Below are 13596 nucleotides of genomic sequence, written 5' to 3' on the forward strand. Positions count from 1 at the left end.
ATCATCCTGAACACACGAGAACGGCTGAATGTCTTTTGCAATCATGTACAGGGCTGGACGTTGAGCATTTTCACAGATGTGTTTAGGAACCTTTAAAGTATAAAGCAATAAACAATAGACATTAAATACATAGCAATACATAATGGCCTTTTCTTTGTACTACAAAAAAGATTGTATTTCTAAAATATTGCTAACAACTTGTAACAAATATATTTTGCTATCAACGGCAGCATGTAACAAGTGAAAAGTTAAAACGGTAAATAGAAATAAGCAAGATCCACTAACTATATTTACTAAACTCTGTCTTTTTAGGTAAAAAGCTTGTCATTTTTAATTGTCCAGGTTCTGAATTGATCTTATTGATGTATGATGTATTATGTCTTTGTAAAGTTGTAGTATGATCAATTAGTACTAACAACCATAATCCATACTACTTACAAACGGCAAACTCCTTGACAACCTGTTGATCATAACATAATTACTCACAATTATTCAAAAATAAAATAAAATGTATTGTAACTAAGGTCAATTGACTCTATTTAGCATTTGATATTCAATTATCAAACCTAAATGCTGCTCAGTTTGGCATTGTGTGCAATATACAATGCCTGAGAGATGCAGGTGATTATTGATTTATTAAAATATCTATAAAACTAAATAATTATATGTGCAGTAAGTCTAGCGACAGACCTCATTCCCAACTTCAACGCAACGGAAGCGTATCCAGCATTCACTCTTTGTCCATGATGCAGATCTAAAGTGAGCCGCTCCGTCTGTTATCAATTTCTCCAACACTTTTTCAGTCCATTTAATCCGAGTTAATTTACGGTTACTCATTATTACTAAAATATTATGTAATTATTGCAATCATTAATTACTAAGATATGAATAAGAACTCAGAACATTAACAACACTCAATATTTCAAATGTTTAGAAACAACATTTCCGTTTTGGTTAGTAATGTTATGAATTGTAGACTTATCGCGAGGTTAGAATTATTTTGTTCTATTTCCCATTTTAAAAGTTGGGAGAAAAATTTTTAATTTTTTTCTAAAAGTAAAAATTACTTAAAATTTTAGCTTAGTTTTTAAAGAAATAATAACTTATGCCTTAAATAATTTTGATTTAAACAAATTGTTTAAAAAAAAATTAAAAACATTATTACTTACTAAAATAACTAACTCATTTTCTTCCGACACTTAAAATTAGAGATAGAACAAAATAATTCTAAACTCGTGGTATGTTATGCATTAGGTTATCCATTGTGTTATGTATCATGTTATGTATTGTAGTGATGTGCGAATTACAAAATTTTCACTTTTTCAAGCCTCTATTTGGCTTGGTTAGGGTAAGGACAGTTGGTTTGATTTGGTTCGTTCCCAACAGTTTTAAACTTCGGGTTCGGTTCGGTTTGGTAACAACTAAAGTTTTTTGTTTGAACCTTATGTGAAGTTAGCCTATTCATAAATACTCAAAATCTTAAACTATTATACTCTAGCCTTATTCATAGCTACATTAGTTATGGCTAGCACAAAACTTGCTAAACTTAAAAAGATATTTAGTGTTCAAAAACATGCTAGCAGAATTATATATCGAAAAAATAGATTTGAGCATGCAAATCCAATTATGAGGGAAATGAAAATGTTGAATGTATATGAGATAAACAGATTTCAACTCATGATCTTTATGTATAATCATTTTAAAATCTTACACTTTGAAAAAAAGTTTAAAATAAATCAAAGCAATAGCTATTATCTAAGATTTAATGAAAAGTTCACATATACACTGCCTCGCAAACTAACTAAATATAAAGAGTACAGCATAACATACCAAGGGCCTAAGATATGGAACAGGTTTAAAAACAGCCATTTCAATATGGCGAAATCAGTAAAATCATTTAAGTTGCATATAATAATAAGAATTTTGAAAACAAATAAAAGCTTTAAAATTTAATATAAAAACCTCTTTGATAAATTTTTTTGATGAAAAGTTTCTTATTTTATTTTCATTCATATTTATAGGAGTTCATTCTATTTATTGTCTTTTACTCTAAATATAGAACGGTGATGCTTATTTTTTCATATTTTAACGGAGTTTTATATAATTTTTTTTAACAATTTTGTTTAACTTTAAACTTGTTAAAAGCTCAAATAGGTGTTCTATGAAAAGATTGCGATAGCTTTGGTCATCCATATCTTCTTTGAGTCCCTGTTTGTTTATATAAATCTTTTTTTATTATTATTATTTAATGAAAACTTTGTATTTGAAAATTTTTCTTTGCATTTTTATTTTTTAATTATATGAACAGCAAAAACATATGTTAAAAAAAAAAAAAGTTTTACACTAATATAATATTAGAAGCATAAACTAAAACATATATCTCATCATTGTCTTATAATAATAATTGTAGTACTATTTATGATAAAATCATAATATCGTGAAAACTTGACAATTTACAAGGCAAAAATGTTTGTATCAGTTATTACCGATAGCGGAATATTAATTTAGCAGCATTCTTTGCAGAAGATGGCTCTATTTGTTATTGTCATGGTCTATTCACAGAATTATCTTAGGCGTATGCGGCATCTGACGTCGTCTCTTAATTGATTTGTTGCAGAGAAGCCTAAAAGCAGTACTTTTGCATAGTGGAAATGCCAAGCCATTCATGTATTGCCCATTCTGTGCATCTAAAATAAACATTACAATAGAGAATATTGGTTGAACACGATGAAATTCAGCACCTTTAAATCGTTAATTACTCAAAAACTACTTGACAAATTTTTTTAATTTTTTTGCACTTGGAAGCTAATGTGTTGTTGTTTGATTGTAATGGTAATAAATATTGGTTATTATTGCTATCGGATTAAAATGAGGAGACAAATATTAAATCGAAAAAAAGTTTCAGATTTTTTTTTCAAAATCCTTCATTGTCATTAGTTGACATTTCAAAATTGACCGGTGTTTCTCGGTCATCAGTTGGATTTATTTTGTTGCGATATAAACAGACTCAATCTTTTAAAAGAGAAGTTGGAAGTGGAAAAAAGAAAGGATTTAAAGATAAATATAAAGCAAAATCAATCATTCGATTCATAAAGGCAAATAAATGTAAGTCGCAGTAAGATCTTGCGAGGAAATTTAAATGCAGCCCAGCTTTGATAGGAAAAGTACTTAGAACTCAAGAATATAAAGTATATCATAAAAATAAAACTCCAAAGCGAATGATGGAGAAATTAAAGAAACTCGTCGCTCAAAAAAGCTATACAAACTTTTAAACCGAGAAAACTTGTGCATAATTGAAGACGATGAAACCTATTGCAAAAAGGACTTTTCACAATTGCCAGGGCAGCAATATATTTATCAGTCAAAAGTTAGATATGTTGCCAAAAAATTCAAGAATATTCAAACTAAAAAATTTGCTCATAAGTTCCTTATATGTCAGGCAATCTACTCCTGTGGTTTGAAAAGTACACCGTACATTACTCGTAAAACTTTGAACTCAAATTTATATATAAAAGAATGCTTAAAGAAACGCCTTTTGCCATTTATTAAAAAACATGAAATTCCCACAATATTTCGGCCTGATTTGGCTACAACTCACTACTCCAAGAAGTCTCTAGAATGGTATGAACAAAATGGCGTCGAATTTGTGTCTAAGGAAGCAAATCCTCCTAATTGTCCTGAGCAGCGAGTTATTGAAAATTATTGGTCAATTATTAAAGGAATCTTTTTAAAAAGCAAGAAGTTAGCTACATATAAAAAAGATTTTAGAAAAAAATGGATAGCCGCCTCAAAAAAAGTAATTTAAAGCAAGATCCACCAGATGTATTAAGTACTCGCAAAGATATTCAATTTCTAAGCGTCCAATAAAAAATGCAAAAAATTATTGAAATAAATAATTCAATTAGCTTCATTGTGTCAAATAATTACAAAAATCTGTTAAGTAGTTTTCGCGTAATTAACAATTTCATCGTGTTCAACCGATACTACTTAAGGCAATCAAATAGGACATCAATAGCACATCTGCAGATAGGACATCTGCAGGCATCTATCAATATCTCATCTGCAGACATCCATTAATAGCACATCTGCAGACATCTATTAATAGCACATCTGCAGAGATCTTAAAACTATAGTTATGTTAGTGGGTATGCAAACAAGATTTACAAAATAAAATTGTTTCATTTGCCTGTGGCACAGTCGTGTCACAACAAAACACTACAGCAAACGTGAATGGGCACTAAAGTCTACAAATGTCCCAAGAACAAGCAGTGTCCAGCTTGTCTCTTTATTTGATTCGTTAAAGGTCTTCCTACCACCTCCCCACATTAAACTTAGTTAGATGAAGAATATTAATTTATTATGTGGTATTTAAGGTGCTCGAAGAACTCCTTATGGTCTTACCACAGAGCACCACGGATGAGCAAATAACTAGGAAATTCACGCATCCTTCCATACTAATGTTGGTTATCTTCATCAAGAATTAAAGCTATGAATGTTTGTTACCAAGGGTTTCGAAAATAAAACATGATGGCTAACCAATATTGGATGTTGTACCATGAAATTCCAGAAATTCAAAAGTTTAAATCGAGTTCTCAACGCTTTTAATAACTTGTAATGTGAATACTCTTATTTTAATATAATTTTAAAAGCTCTCTTTTATGTAAGTTAGTTACTTGCAGATTATCGCGTAGTACTAAATTAGAATATGATATTTATTAGAGTGGGCCGACAAACGTTCGATTTCCAACCAAACCCTTTTTGAAAACAAGCTATTTTGGATAACTTTAGAAACATATTTACAAATGAAATAATTTTTTTTTTATAAAAAGTAAAACCTTACAAGAACTTGTCTCTTTTTCATCTTAATATAAAAAAGTGCTAAAGCAGTTTTTGAAAACTTTGAAGTATTTTCAGAAGAAAGTAATTTTATTTTTAATTTAAGCAAAACATGGCTGATGACAAAACATGGGTAGCTGATGACAAAATTAGCAAAACATGGCTGATGACAAAACATAGGTAGCTGATGACAAAATTTGCAAAATATGGCTGATGACAAAATTTGCAAAAAGTATGCGTTTGCATATTTAGATGCCTTCGTTATTGAATAAAAATTTTTAAATAATTATTAAAAAATTCATAAAAATTATTAGTTTTAAAAAACGTTTTACAAAACGTTTTTCTTATTAATTTTTTTCAAATTCGCAAAATCATATTTGAATCGGTAAATGTTAAAAGGGCGGAAGTCCATCCATGTAAATTTTTGGGAAAAAAACTGCACTAATTCTTTAGTAAATTTTTGTTAATGGTTTAATAACTTTTTTTGAAAATATATGTTAGCTTTTAAGGTGACAAACAATATCTGTCACCTTAAAAGCTAACATATATTTTTTTATTTTCATTTTTAAAGAACTTTTAAGCTAATTAACACTGTGGACTTTAGCCTTTTTAACATTTAACAAATGATTAATGCTTATTTTAACATGATTTTAATTTTGGGCTATAGAAAACGATGTCATAAACTGCAATAAATTTTTATAAAGTGTATATTTATGAACTTTTATTACATTTGTGTATAATATAAAAAGTGTATAATTATGAATATTTATTATGAAATTTTTTACAAATTTTAACAAAAAATATAAGGAAAAAAGGTCTATTACAGCAATTTTATCAGCTACTCTTTGGTGCCTAATAGACGTCCGCCCCCCTTCCCCCGCTAATTAATTTTTTAAAAATTTTCCACCCAGGACATTCTTATTCCAACCCTCCCCCCCGGCTATTAAAATTTAGAAAAAATTCCATCCAAGACAAGACAATTTTTTATAAAAATTTTCTTTTTCACTACTTACTAACGTTACGTAATATCATTCAAAAAACTTTGTTTTAAAAAAAAAAAAGTTCTATTTTCTTCTTTCTATCGTTACGTCATTATTCATTAAAAAAGAAATTTTCTTCTTTCTATCGTCACGTCATATCATTTACAGTACTTATTTACTTGTATACGTTGTAATATGGCGACTACGAAAAGAATTTTTAAAAGGACAGAAAGAAACCAATAAAGTAACGTAGAAAAAATGGAGCTTGGAAAAATTGTGGAAAAGTTCAAAAAAGAGTACGAAGCCGAAGTGATAAAAAACAAAGGAAAGACGAAATACGATGCAAAAAGAAAACGACACGTGCCAATAAAACCGACAACTGGATATGTTGCAAAGTCTGTTTGATTCTTTTATACTGATTTGGTCGATGCAAAAGGTGACGACCCTGAATTCGTAAAAGCAGTTAAACTTGCATCCCGTTCATACAACGACCTAGAGCGTTTGCAAGATCCTTCCTCTTGTCTACTGAAAAAATCGCGAGGAGCTGGTGCTGGTCGTAAAGTGAAGGCCCCAGAAGTAAGAGTAGCATTATTCCACTGGTTCGTAGACGTGAGAGAATCGTTGAAGGGATGTTTGCCGCGACGTTTGTTCAAGCTGAAAGCACAGCAACCTTATGGCGAACGGCTCATTCAAAACTCAGTTCCTGAACAAGAGAAACTCAAATTTAGTAATAAATGGATTAAATCCTCGGAAAATGAATACGGAGTCAGCTTAAGAAAGCTAAACAAACGCTATTCAATCAAGAAAGAAGATCTTCTGATAAGACTTCGTGATTATCTCCAAAATGTCTGGGCAGTTCGAAAGTTCTTTATCGAGAAATATGGGGCTGATCCTCCTATTATAAATGGGGACCAAATGCCCCTCCACAGAAATTAAAATTCACAGAAGAAGACAATGTCGTTTAAAGGTGAAGAGACATTTGTTAAGGAAAATCATAATCTTTCCAGGGAGCGCGTTACTGTATTCACACAGGTTTCAAGCGTTTCAAACATTAAATTGCAGCCTGAATTCGTCTTCAAAGGTAAAGGTGTTATAGCAAAGGTAGAAGTCGATAATGTCAATTACCAGTGGTCCCCAAGTGGATCTTATTGATTAGAGCACATGATCAAAACGATAAATAATCTCCCAAATCGTTTCAATCCCTTCACACAAAAGAATTTTGCAATTTACGTCCTGGATGATTACGTTGTCCACCTAATGCCAGAAGTTAGAAAAGCTCTTTATCAACGCGGCTACATTTATAATTGTGATGGGCGGAGGTATCGCTGGTTTCATTCAAGCAAATGATACCGATCTACATCGCCGTCTTAAGGCATTATACAGACACGAAGAAATCGATTTGATGTTGAAAATGCTGGAAGTGGATAAAAACAAAGTCCCTTCACCGAAACGCGAAGATATGGTAAAAATGCTTTTGTCTGCTTGGAGAGACGTTCCAGATGACTTTGCTGAGGTATTCAAAAAACTGTTCGTTACCAATGCATTGGATGGATCGGAAGATCACCTGGTATCAGACAAACTGTTTGCGCTGATCGGCAGTGACTTGCAGACATTTCGAAAGAAGCTAACAGAATCACCTGTGTCAGTAAACCTGCAGTCGGTTATCAAGAACCTGATTCCACCGAAAGGTATTCGGAGAAACCACGAGGGTTTGGAATTGTTGGATTATATTGAGGACGATTGTTACTTATTAGAAGACGAAAATGGAAATGAAACTGATGGCACAAGTGACGAAAGTGGAAGTGATAGCGAACAGAACAATGCTGAAACACAGCCTGATTTAACACCAACTGTGGCGGTTGAAGCTACAGCCAATCCTTCCAATACCATTTCATCACTGACAAATGTTTCAGATGATCCATTGATTAATAAGGATGCAACGTTTTTAGATGCACTGCAGAAGGTGTTTGAGGAAAATGAAACTAGTATTATTTTCAAGCCACATTTAAAAAAAAATGAAATCAGCTTTTTACGAGGCTCGAAAAAGCGTCAAGAAACGAATAAAAGAGGCTCATGATAATACCGAAGTTGAGCAAGAGGACGTCATTCATTTTAACAGATTTTATTGGAACTGTTCCGTTTAAGTAAATAAGCTGTTCTGACAGGTTCACACTTTCTTAGGTATTTTTTCTCATCTTAAAAGATGAGAAAAAATACCATTGTTTGAACAATACAACTGATAGTTTCACTGGCTTTACATTGACCTATAAGGTCACAATCAAATTGATAATGGTGAAATTTGATTTTTGCAAACTGAGTTTGTTGGTTTCTGGGTCTGCTTATTGTTTCAACAGAGGTAACTTTTTTTTATCTTGTCCATCAACTTTTATTCAGAGAAAATCTCTACATCAATCACTAAAAACTTTCTTTGAATACTACTTTTTAATAAAATTTCTTTTAATTTTTGAATGCTGTACACTCTGTCATGCCTTCTTAACTAACTTTTTACAATCGAGAAAGCAGCAAGTTGCGTTTGGAAACTTTCTAGCCTGCTCCTCGTGGTAAAGGTAGAGTGCCGCAACATTTCTCTTTACATCATGAATGATGCAAAGAGAAATGTTGAATAATACACTATTCTTTAAAATGAGAATAAATACACTAATTGTTAACTGCCTTACGTGAAACAGCTCTTGCACAGGTATTTAAAGCAACGAGATGTTTTTTTACTTTTTAAAAAAAGTTATAGGCTAGGCGTCTAGTCTAGCAAACAAAATGGTGTGTAAGTTAATATACGATAAGTGGTTGTAGGTCACCCTAAAAATTTCATTCTATTACCTAAAAATATTTACAACCTGAGCAAGCAATCGTCAACCTAGGTCTATAGGCGAACTATAGAATGAGCTTTGTTTTATTGAATTTTTATTTTAAAAATTAAAGTGTTTTTCTTAATGAGTGTCTAAAAGGGCTCTATGAAAAGATTGTGTTGATTAATGCATCATCCTTTTCTTTTCTTTTTTGTTTTTTTTGTTCATTTAACAATATTCTCTGGTAAAAGTGTCGTTGGTACATAATATATGAAGAACACGGACACTCGAAGAGGATCATAAGATCCTGTCACCGAGAACCTTTTAACAATACAAATATTATAAACCAATTATTTCAAAAAAATATAAAATAAAAAGTAAATACCGTAAAAGAAACCCTTTATACAAATAAAATAACCTCAATTACAAAACACCGTTTAACAAAACAATAAAAAATAAAATCAAATATTTTAAATTAGTAAATACCGCTTTTATGAAAACCTTCATACAAATAAAATACCGATTAAAAAAACAATAAAAAATAAAAACAAATATTTTAAATTACATTTAGAAACACTTATAAAAGAGAAACGAGATCAGAAGAACTCGAAAATATTTTCTATTGAGAAAATAACTTTGTTTTTGAAAGAAGAAAAATTCCAACTTTGGGAAAAATCAAAATTTTTTAAAACTATTTGGTTCCGCAAATAAGCTCTGCGATAAGATATAAGAGACCTTCCAAAATTTGTATGCGAATAATGTTGATAAATAAAATTGTCATTTCTTAGATCATATTTGTTTTTGGGCTTTATTGCATATAAATTTTGAAAAGGTATTGGAGCTAAGTTTATCTTACATTTAAATATAAAGCAAAGAGTGTTAAAAACATTTAGTTGGTATATATTAAGAATACTCATTTTAAATAAAAGTGGTTTTGCATAAGTAAAACGATCTCTAAAATTTATTAGTCGTGCTAGATGCTTCTGTTGCCGATAAAGAGGATCTATGTGACTTTTCTAAACACTGCCCCATGCGATATTTGAATATTTTAGATGGCATTGAATAAGTGAGTAATAAAGTTGAATTAATGCGTGTCTATTTACAAAACTTCTCGCTTTATATAATACTCCAATATTTTTTGAAACTTTGTTGCGCAAGGTTTCAATATGATTTTTCCACGTAAGGTTTTCATCAATAAAAACACCAAGAAAAAGTATAACTTTTGATTGTTTTATTTAAATATTATCTATATATATTTGAGGCATATCATTTGGCAAAAGATTTTTTTTGGATTTTGGATGAAATAGAGTCCATTTAGTTTTTTCTATGTTAATTGATAACTTATTAGACTTTAACCATTTTAAAATTTTAATTAGCTCTATGTTCATGTCATTAAATAGTGTTATGATATTATCATCCTTACCTTCTTTGATTCCCTGACTGATTATAACAACATTTCAATTCATTACTTTTGTTTTTGCTGTAATACTTTAGGTTTGACAACTTCGTTTCCCCGGATTCCATATCGAAAGCGAAAATCGTTTTTCAAAAAATTATTTAATTCATTCCGTTTAGTTCGCAGTTGAGAATCTAATAAATTCTGCCTCCGTTTGATCGGGACTGATGAACACGTTTCAAAATTTAAAGCTTCCTTTTAAATTTTTTACTGCAGCTAATATTGGATTTCGATCAGCCTTATCTAGTAGTTCTACGATAATTGGACCTGGTTTATCTGTTCGAGATTTCCACCTTTTAACGTGAATAGGTTTAATTTCTTCCTTATTTATAGTATAAAGAATTTCAGTAATTTGCTGAATGTCATCATTTGCTTTGTCAATTATAGCTGTTTTACTTGATTCCGCAACTCCAAAAATGATTATATTTTTTTCCCTCTTCTTTTGTCCCAGTGAAAAATAAAACCGCGTCCCACATGGGTTACGCGTGGGTTCCGAGTGGGATTGATGGGATTTAAGTGGGACGGTTTTTCCCATGTGGTATCCGTATGGAAATTTGTCACCTTAAACCCATGTGGGTAATCCCACATGGGTTACATGTGGGAACCATATGGTATTTACACACATGGGAAATCCCACGTGGGTTTCCTGTGGGATTTGCATGGGAATTAATTTGAAAGCTGGAAACAAAACAAAAAAAAATTTTTAATCGGCATTGCATTGCATTACGTTTATACTGCGTAAAAATATTTTATATTAATAGAGAGAATGGCAAGCAAGTATGTAAGTACCACGAATAATGTTTATCTTTCTTTATAGAAAAAAGATTAAGATATGTGCAAATAGACGTATTATTAGGATAATATAATAGTTATTTGAATTTTGATTTTGAGTTAGTTATTTGCAAACAATTAACGAGTTGAAATGTTGTCAAAAACCAATCTTGCATGCATGGGACACTGCAGTGTCCCACAAAGAAATGCAGGTTTGAAAGTCGAAGAGTTCCCAATTTTCTTTATTAAAAAAAAAAAAGTAGGATGGAGATGGGTTTCTGTAACTTTTTTTATGCTCCAAAACTTTTAACTTTAGATAAAATAAGGTCCTTAAGACTTAAGGGACTTACGAACTGCATTGAGGAACAAAACAGAATATTTACAGAAACTTTTCAATTTTTAGTTTGGAGTACCACAGTGTTATTGGGAATAAAGCCTCTGGCCCCAGTTTTCAAAGTAATATGATCTAAAGTAATGTTTAAATAAAATAATATGCTTTAAAATGCAAATAGTTATGCATATAACTCCTGATAGTTAACTATATGTATAACTAGATATACATATAATTTGTTATAAAAACTTATTTCTTAAGGTTATGCTTGAACAAATTAGTACCAATTAATTCAAATTTAAGATTTAGTTAAAGTTCAAGTTAAAGTTCTTATTTATTCATTGTTTTTGTTAATTTTATATTTATTTGTTCAAATTTATCAGTTAGTACTATTTTTTACTACAGTAAGAATGTTTATCATTGTTGAACGTGATTTTATTAGAAACTTAATTTTATTTTCAATATATTTTGACAACACCCTTTATATTTTAAATGATGACAGCTTTATTTTTCTATTGATGTTAAATTTATTACGTTTCAATAACTCAGATTGAATCTTAACTGAATTATTGTAAGCTTTGAAGGGGTTTGTTGTATATCAAATCGTGTTGTAAATAAAGTAAAAATAATATATATATATATATATATATATATAAATATATATATATATATTTGTATGTATATATATATATATATATATATATATATATATATATATATATATACATATATATACATATATACATATGTATATATATATATATATACATACATATATATACATATATACATATGTATATATATATATATATATATATATACATATATATACATATATACATATGTATATATATATATATATATTTATATATATATATATATATATATATATATGTATATATATATATATATATATATATATATATATATATATATATATATATATATATATACAAATATATATATATATTTATATATTTATATATATATATATATATATATATATATATATATACAAATATATATATATATATATATATTTATATATTTATATATATATATATATATATATATATATATATATATATATATATATATATATATATATATATATATATATATATATACAAATATATATATATATATATAATTCATTTTATAAAATAGAGACTGACAACTGATAATTAATGGATGTAAATACAAATTATAAAAATCATGTAAACTTCATTTATTATTTCTAAATACTATATTAATGCTATTAACTTTATTATGCTATTTACTTGTTATGTTTTTTATTTTCTCATTAGCCTATGTCTCTCAATATGTTTGGATTTGTAAATATTTACCCTGTTGAGATATATTGATAAAACTTTTTTTTTGCTTGAATCGACTTTTGTTGGTGTTTTTATTGTTGGTAATTTTTATTGTTACCATTTTTAGCAAAAAAAATTAAAAATACAGTTATCTTTCTAATATATAGATATATACTTTGTTATAGTTCTGCTTGTTATTGATACTATTTAATATTACATAAATTTTCTTAATGAAATTTGAAATACGAAAAATATGATTATCTTTTAACAATTTTTTAGTTTTCTTTTTATATTTCCGTCTTTACTAGAGATTATTATTAGAAAACATAGACTGCCATTTCACCCAACCTAATATAAAAATATATCATATAAGTAAAAGTGAAAGTTTAATCGGCCTTCAGTTTTTACGGCATTTTGCGCGATGTCAAGGCCTGTTATTATAGAAGGCCGTGTGTATGACGAAAAAGTAAAGATATTTTTGCATCCACTGGCTATTGCACCCAAGGTCTACATCATTGAAAAAGTAGGTTTTTACATTTTTGTTTTTGTTTTTTTGTTTAACTACTTATCCTAATTGATCACTTTTTTTCAGGATTCTCCTCATGGGTTCAAGCTCATTACGCATAATATGTGTTCAATTACCCATAATACGTTAGTCATTGTAAGTAATAAATTAGAAAATAATTATTTGTGAAAATTTGTAGTCATTAATGACTTCAACCTGGCTAATAAATATAATTGCTCGACTAATAAGGTTCCTTATTAAAATTGTTCTCTCTCTCTCTCTCTCTCTCTCTCTCTCTCTCTCTCTCTCTATATATATATATATATATATATATATATATATATATATATATATATATATATATATATATATATATATATATATATATATATATATATATATATATATATATATATATGTATATATATATATATATATATATATATATATATATATATATATATATATTTGTATTTATTTATTTTTTTTTATAAAATGTTTGAAGAAAGTTAGAAGATATTAAAAACCTTGGTATTATGCAAGCCGAAGCGATTTAATTAATTCAATCGATAAAAAACGACGTGTAAATCGCAAAAGAAA

At 28.8% G+C, this 13596-nt stretch overlaps 1 long non-coding RNA gene across 1 annotated transcript; it reads left to right on the forward strand.

Annotated features, from left to right (window-relative positions):
* Positions 1-12586: 12586 nt before the first annotated feature.
* Positions 12587-13152, forward strand: LOC136085146 (uncharacterized). The gene is made up of 2 exons (XR_010641119.1): positions 12587-13014; positions 13084-13152. It is a non-coding gene; the product is annotated as an uncharacterized LOC136085146 (long non-coding RNA).
* Positions 13153-13596: the final 444 nt, after the last annotated feature.

The sequence above is a fragment of the Hydra vulgaris genome, chromosome 09 (assembly GCF_038396675.1).
Source record: "Hydra vulgaris chromosome 09, alternate assembly HydraT2T_AEP".
In the NCBI taxonomy this organism is placed as follows: domain Eukaryota; kingdom Metazoa; phylum Cnidaria; class Hydrozoa; order Anthoathecata; family Hydridae; genus Hydra; species Hydra vulgaris.